Genomic DNA, 8,351 nt, shown 5'->3' with positions numbered 1-8,351 from the left:
GCCTCATATAACTGAGGGTATTTGTGTCTGGCGCCTGGACGGGAGACCATAGTTCCAGGTTCATGATTAGAGTTTTGAGGGTCTGGCATATTTCCCGTCAATATATATATTTTTCTGGTAAAATAAGGAGAAAGGAAACTCCTAGGGTTACCCTGAAAGGGGAAAATGAATCATAAGAGAACAGTCTGAGGGATTGGTACAGGAATGAAAGGAACCACACTAATGTTCCTTATGCCAGTGACCTACACTCCCCAAAAATAATGATGAGAGTAATGATAATGATACAAATTGCACAAATAGTTGAGCCTTCACTCTATGCAAATGAGAAATCCAACTTTGCACGGTCTGATTGGTCCACATAGCACTGCCCTGATTGTTCAGAATTGCACAGTCTGATTGGTTATGATGCAAATGAGGATATAGCTGTACAGCTCTGATTGGACGGGGCAGATCTCAGACCATTGGTTGAAATATGATTCCAGGACCTCTTTTATAGGGGTTGGCTCAGCCCACAGGAACACAGTGCAGGAGTCTTGGCAGCCCAGTGTGTGGCTTTTCCCTAAAATACAGCCTGTGGGGGAGGCCCCCTGTAAAAAAATGGCTGCTAGACTCTGGTTATAAATTTGGGCCCATAACCACAAGAAATCCTTTTGACGGTACATTCCTTCTTAAGTCATGAAGAGAAAGCCTGAGTAATCCTTGGTCCCCACCCTCAACCCCAATAAAAGTAAGTAGAAACTCAGGCCCATGGGAGCTGATCTCTCTCTCTCTCTCTCTCTCTCTCTCTCTCTCTCTCTCTCTCTCTCTCTCTCTTCTCTCCTCACGACCTCACTGTGTGACCCCAACTAATTTCCAGGTCCTATGAGTAACAAGCCATTACTAAGTTTCCTAATGCTCATGGCTGAAGGATGTCTTGACATTGTCACGAGCACTACAGGTTCTAGCCACGACACTGCTTATTGATAGGCTGAAACCAGCATAAACCACCATCGACATGCATTTATAGACCTTGTCCTAAAGCCGACTCCACACGTACCCGGGCCGCCTGCTGCTTCAGTGGCCCGGTCAGGGGTTGAGTGTCAAGTTTTCTTGGCAGAACCACCTCCTCTTCTACCGCTCCTCTCGGCCTCTCCCTGGGCCCTACGAAGCCATACCTTATCCCGTGATGTGCTTGCTGCTCACCAAAGGCAGCCTTGCTATATGCCATTCGCAGGTAGTGCAAAGCATGTGGGATTCAGAGTCAGCCAGACCTGCGTTTGAATTCTGGCCTTGTCCCTTACGAGCTGTGTCCCTTACCTGAGCTGGCTTAGGGTATGTTACCCTCTCCGAACCTTAGGCTCCTCACTGTAAAGCGGGTGAGTTTACTTCCTTCACGAGGTTGTGATGGGATTCTGCAAGATGGGACGGCGGCAGAGGGCTCTTCTGCATCCTGCATCGTGAGCAGGCCCTTTCTAAATGGAAGGGAATGTGCTAACGAAAATGCACTCTCCCTCTGCCCTTTCTAGCCTCACCCCCATGAAGAGAGACGCGAAGGCAGCATGCCTGGGACCGGACGTTCCTCTGCAGTGTGCTCTGAGCCCACAGCGTTTAGCTGGTAAACAGTCAGACAAAAAGGCACCAGATGAAAGCCCGAACTCCCAGAATGCCACGAGGGGGTTACCCTTGTGTTGGCATTCTCTGGCCAAGAGGAGCCAAGAGGCAAGCCGGCACACAGTACCCCCACCGCCTGCCCTTGCCACAGCAGCAGGGAGGCGGGGGATGCTAGGGGCTGCCGAGATGCCTCCATTTTTAGCTCTTAAATGTCAGTATTCAGGTGCTAAGCGCTATTATTCAGCTGGGGTTCCTCCTGCACACAGCAGAAGGGCGAGGGAATGTCCATCCCTACCGATGACTTTTATCAGATGCGCACACGCACCATCATTTTTCCCAGATTTTAAATTAAATTCAGGCCGGTGTAAGGCCCATCACATAGGATTCTGGCGTCTACAGCCAGTGCCTAAGGGTGTGCTGGTTGTGCACCAGACAAAGGCACTGTGTCTGAGGGGCACCATTAGCATCCTAGGCATGTACCAGTATGCATTTACTACAAAACTCCTGCAGGTGGTGCTAAAGTGTCTCAAGAACAAGGGTCCTAGGGTGCCTTTGCACAAAGGGGCCATTTGGCTAGCAGTGTGCTGCTGGCGTTTAAACATCTTTTCCCAATGAGGGATAATAGGGAAAGGGGTAGGAGGAGAATCATTTCAGTCCCTTTAAACTAGGTCAGTGGTTGGCAAACTCATTAGTCAACAGAGCCAAATATCAACAGTACGATTGAAATTTCTTTTGAGAGCCAAATTTTTTAAACTTAAACTTCTTCTAACGCCACTTCTTCAAAATAGACTCACCCAGGCCGTGGTATTTTGTGGAAGAACCACACTCAAGGGGCCAAAGAGCCGCATGTGGCTTGCAAGCCACAGTTTGCCGACGGGACTAGATTGAGGAAGGGAGTGAAGTGTTGGGAAAAAATGAGGGATGGGGCTGACATGGCCCAGTTTCCCTGACCCTCCCTTTAGGGTAATTTACAACTTGTTAGATTGTTTCCTCACCATGAAAGATACTGTGATATTGGCCCCAAGCTTAGGCAGTCGAGCTTTAGTTTATAAGTAGGCTGTGAAGAGAAGGTGGGATGGTACCATCATTGCAAATGGGGCTTTCTAGACCAGGGGGCTGGCCAAGTGTGACAGGCTCCTGGCAAAGACATCGCCCACCAGAGGTTGAGTGGGATGGGTTGAGGTCCCTCCCAGCCAGGCCCTCACCAGGGGCGTCATGGAGGGAGAGGCATTAGTGCCTCGGAGAAGCCGCCAGGGATGGATGTGCATAAAGCGAGGCTGCTGTGTGGAGCTGAGGAGTGGCACCTGGCTCCGGCTCCTCACGGCGGTCCCAACTGGAGGCTTAGTTACTGCTGGCTGCCGTTTTGCCAGCTCAGCTGATTTAAAGGACCCTTTGTGGTTATCAGAAGTGTTCCCTATCATGTCCCCCCCCGCCCTCCCCTGCTGCCTTCCACCAATTGACAGCCAAGAGCTAGAGAGGGACTCAGTGTCTCCTGCGGTCCCCCTCCCCCCTGCTCTTTTCCTGTGTTGGGAATTGAGAGGTGCTACTTCTGACGAGATTGGCACTTCACCCACCAGCTCCTCACTTGCCTCGCTGATTAGAGGACTTGGACTAATTCTCAGTCTTGTCTGCACATTGGAATTACCTGGGGGAGAGGAGACTTTTAAACAATGCCGATAGTGGGTCCTTTTCCTAGAAAGTCTGATATAATTGGTTTGGGATGTGAGAGCTTTAAACATCCTCTTGGTCATTCCAACATGCAGGCGAGGTTGAGAACCACTGGGCCACATCTAATCCTAATTCCTCCCCCTCCAAAACAAGAAAGTGTGTGTGTCATAGTGGCATCAGATGGATTAGGGAGTTCGACAGACCAGGTTCAAGTTCCAGCCAGCCCTGACACCCCCGGGGAAAATTACTTCAGCTTTCTGAGCCTTAATTCCATTAAGAAATTAATGGAGGTTAATAAGACCTACTACTTTGCCAAATATAAAGATTAAACAAGATCAGGCCACATGATAGGCATTCAAGCAAAGATAACCTTTATTATTATTCCCTCCTAAAAGCAGTTCCTACCTCCAAATTCCTTATTTCTGCCAATGAAAAAATTGGCTCAACACATGTTTGATGAGTGAGTAATGGGTGGCAGATCTGACCACCCTCGCCCATGAAGGAGATGGGAAGGTTAATTTCATTCACTCCTGCTCACATTCCTAAGTCTTCCCAGTATGGCCCACAGACCAGCAGCACCGACATCCCTGGGGAGTTGCTCAGACAGGAGGGCTTTCCGCCTCACCGGGACCTTCAGAATCAGAATGTGCATTTTAACCAGATCCCCAGGGGGTCTGCGTGCACTTTAAAGCTTGGACAGAACCGCTCTCAAGCATCCCTGTCCTTGCAACTTAGAGAAAAGGGATGCATTCAAGCCGCTGGAGTGGTGACAGCTTACAGATTCCAGCGTCTTGGTTGGAGACACCATGGTGAGTCCAAGTGAGTCATGGTTATGTCCCGGCTGGCAGCAGGGAGCACGCTGTCACATGCTGGGCCCTGCTGGCCAGGGCAGAGCTCTAGGCACAGCCTCATCACCCCATTAGACTCCATCAAGCCATTCTGTTGGGTTCCACCCTCTGCCTGTGCCAATTGCTTCACATAGGCTCGGTGAGTGCCTTCCCACCCTCAGTCACTGGGAGAGATTATTTCAGGTCACGAGAGGGTAATGCTTACACGCACAGGGGTGGGCCACTTCCTGCCCAGGGAGGCTGGCGGGACTCCTCTGGTCCTTCCAGAGGGCACAGGACTGATACGCCCTGCACTGCACCCAGGGTCTTGGGGATCGTCCTTAAGCATTTTCCTGGTTGGCCTCCACCCCTTGGTTCTCCAACTTAGATTCCTTGGTCTTTTTACTCAGGACCTCTGCAATGACCCCTCCCCCCCATGCCCAAAAGGCAAAACACCCTATGCTCTGAGCTCCCCCTACCCTGCCGTTACTCACCCCTGATTTCCCATCCTACTGTGTATCAGCGTGGGTTCTCAGGACTCTAGGCATGGTGTGAAGCAGCAACAAGACACAGGGAACATAGTGTCAGGGACAAGGCTGTATGAGATCAATGGGCATGCTATGGGCTTCAGCACAGAGGGATTTGTAAATCATGGGCCTACCAGGGAGCCCACCGTGTAGTCTTCCAGGGAGGGGCGGGATGCCTGTCAAGTTTCATCAAGAACCGCCATATTTTAAGGCTCTCTTGAGTTGGTGTCTTGAGTAGGCAGAGGGAGCATAAGGCCCTTAACATTTGAGTGGCACCGAGTGAAGGCAGGAAAAGAAGCAATGGTCTTTGAGGAAGAAACTTGAGTGTCAGTTGAAGGAAGCGTGGCATGTCTGTGGGCTGTGCACAGCTCCGTGATGGCACTGGAGGGGTGTGCTAGGAGTGACGGCCCAAAATGCTCCTTCATGTTCGCATAAGGCACCTGAATGGACAGCCCTCTGGTGTTGCTTCCTTGTGATATGATACACTAACCAGACATACAGCCCCTACTAAATACTCAGCATCAAAAGAGTATAGGTGCCCTAGCTGGTTTGGCTCAGTGGATAGAGCATCAGCCTGAAGGATCCTGGGTTCGATTCTAGTCAAGTTAGATTCTTGATCCCCAGTATAGGGCATGCAGGGGGCAGTTAATCAATGACTCTCTTTCATCATTGATGTTTCTATCTCTCTCGCCCTCCCTCTCTGAAATCAATAAAAATGTACGGTATTTTAAAAACAGTATAGGTAAGAAAAATACTGTATTGCAAAAAAAAAAAAAAAAAAAGATGTCCTTATGAACCTCTATGGCCATTTAAAATAGCAAAATTATACTTTAAGCTCTAAATATGGACAATACGGAATAGATGCAACTCACAATGTTAAGCGAAAGAAGCCAGTCATGGAAGAGTATAGAAGGTATGATTTATACAAAGTTCAAAAACAGGCTAAATTCAGGATGTTCATCACCATTGGGAGGGCCACCAGGGGACTTCTGGAGTGACAATAATGTTCTGTGTCTTGACCTGGGTTCTGATTTCCTGGGTTGTGTGTTCGTGAAAATTTACCAAGCTATACACTTACACATGCACTTTAGTGTAAGTCTATTGCACTTTAGTAAAAACTATGAAATGACAATATGAAGCAGAGTAAAGATTTCTGCTTTCCTAACAATGCAAATCTCCACCTTATGGTAAAATAAATAGTAGCTAGGAGCTGTTGGAGGAGCTTTACTGCTATTATCTCACTTAACTGTTAAAAGAACTACAAGAACAGGTTTGTGTAATTCCCATTTTAGGATGAGAGACTTGGGCTTAGAGGCATTTGACATATTCCCCACTCCTCACAACTAGTAAGAGCTTTTCTTAGTAGCTATGCACTCTCATGGGATCCCGTGTCATTTTGAGAATCATGAGGTGGGGGACAGATCTGAGACTGGAAGACTAGACCTGAGTGGAGTGTTTGCAGTGGAAATGAAGAGCAGAGGGGACCTGCATGGGTTTTGCAGGTACTGTGGCGCCCTCTCGTGGCAATGTGTAAGTATCATAAAACAACCATCAAAACATGCTCAGTGTGCCTGAGTTCTCTGATCATTCCATAGGATGTGTCACTGTGCAGAAGGGCACAGAAGTGGGCAGTGAAGGTGGGAAGGGAAGAAGGTAAAGAAGAGCCAGCTTGGTACCTGTCAGCCTCTGCCGCTCATCTCTTTATAGACAACTTGGCTCTCTCCCTTAATCCAAGGATGAGCAGCCATTCTAGGATGGGTGTGCACAAAAACACACAATGGAGTAAAGATAGTTTCTTCAATAAACGATGCTGAGAAACCTGGTAAGCCACATGCAAACGAATGAAACTGGATTACAGTTTTCTCCCATGTACAAAAATTAATTAAAAATGGATCAAAGACCTAAAAATAAGACCCAAAACAATAAGTTACATGGAAGAAAATATGGGTACCAAATGTATGGACCTTGGTCATAAAGAACATTTTATGAACTTGACCCCAAAGGCAAGGGAAGAAAAGAAAAAAATAAATGAATGGTTCTATATCAAACTAAAAAGCTTCTGCACAGCCCAGCTGGTGTTGCTCAGTGGTTAAGCATTGACCTGTGAACCAGGAGGTCACAGTTCAGTTCCTGGTCAGGGCACACACCTGGGTTGTGGGCTCAATTCCCAGTGTGGGGCGTGCAGGAGGCAGATGATCAATGATTCTCTCTCATCATTGATGTTTCTATCTCTCTCCCCCTTCCTCTTCAAAATCAATAAAAAATGTATTTTTTTTTAAAAAGGTTCTGCACAGCTAAAGAAACTGACCACAACACAGAGAGGTAGCCAGCCAGATAGGAGATGATATTTGTAAACAGTAGCTCTGACAAACGTTTAATTTCAAAATATATAAAGAACTCATAAAATACCACACCAAACAAACAACCTAATCAAAAAGATGGCAAAGGACCTGAAAATACACCTCTCCCAAGAAGACAAATGAACAACCAATAGATATATGAAAAGATGTTCAACCTCACTGGCAATTAGGGAAATGCAAATCAATACGACAATGAGATACCACCTCACACCTGTTAGAGTGGCCATTATCAATAAGACAAGCAAGAATAAGTGTTGGAGAGGTTGTGGAATAAAGGGAACCCTCATTCATTGCAGGTCTTGATGGAACTCCCTGTCTATTTGTCCACCTGCTGTCATCGCTTCCTCATCCCTTTCACTTTCTGTCCCCATCCCGGGCAGCCCATCCCATACCTGCTCATAGCATACCTGCAGCTTCTTACCTGTAGCCATGACTCTCCTCCAGGCTAGCACTGCCCATGGGGCCGGGGAGATGGACCCCAGATTGAGAGCGGCTTGTGCAGAGGTACCGCTGACAACCTCACTTGCTTTACTCTTCCTTTCTAGGTCAAGGCCGCCCACACAGCCACTTCCGGGACCTTGCCTGTCTGCTCGGCCTACTGGGCCAGATGTTTCCTGTTAGTGGTTTCATTTTCCTTTGTATAGTCTTTTTTGGGGTGCAGGACGGGGGCCCAACAACGCTGAGAAAGAGGCACACTTCACCTTTGATGATTCTCTGTGCCTCCCTTGCATTTCCCTCCTGCCTCCAGGTGCCCAGAGCTTCTCACTGCACCTGTCAGGCCCACTGCTCCTTATTAAATCCACCTGGGGACTGAGGGTGGTGAGGGCAAAACAGTTGGCTGGAGTGACTCTGATTGGAGGCAGGTTGAGGCCCAAGAACCAGACACAATTGTTGGTTTCAACCTGGGCTGCACAATGGAATCACACGGGAGCTTTAAAAATACTTGTTCTCAGGCGCACTGCTGACTTAATGGGCCTGGGATAGGGCCTGGGCATCAGAATCAGGTGGTTCTAACCCAGCCAGGACTAAGTGCCACTTCGCAATGATCAAGGTCCAATGAAGTCTGGACCTTGATCCAGCATCACCTACGCAATCCAAGAGTTTGTTAGAAGCTCAGATTCTTGGTTCCACCCGGAGCTACCAAGTCAAAATCTTTGTAGTTGAGGCCCAGAGGTCTGTGTTTTAATTTAATAAGCACTGTCGACGATTCTTACCTGCACACGAGTTGGCAGACCAGTGCATTCCTACGTGCAATGAAGGCAGAAGGGATGACCAGAGGCAGCATCCTATTTCTAAGTCTACTACAGTGGTTTTCCAAGTGTGGTCCCTGGACCAACAGTATCAGCCTCATCTGGGAACTTGTTAGAAATGCAAATCCT

The sequence above is a fragment of the Cnephaeus nilssonii genome (genome assembly GCF_951640355.1).
Source record: "Cnephaeus nilssonii genome assembly, chromosome: 11".
In the NCBI taxonomy this organism is placed as follows: Eukaryota; Metazoa; Chordata; class Mammalia; order Chiroptera; family Vespertilionidae; genus Cnephaeus; species Cnephaeus nilssonii.
The sequence above is the reverse complement of the archived record's forward strand: the minus strand, read 5'-3'. Positions refer to the sequence as shown.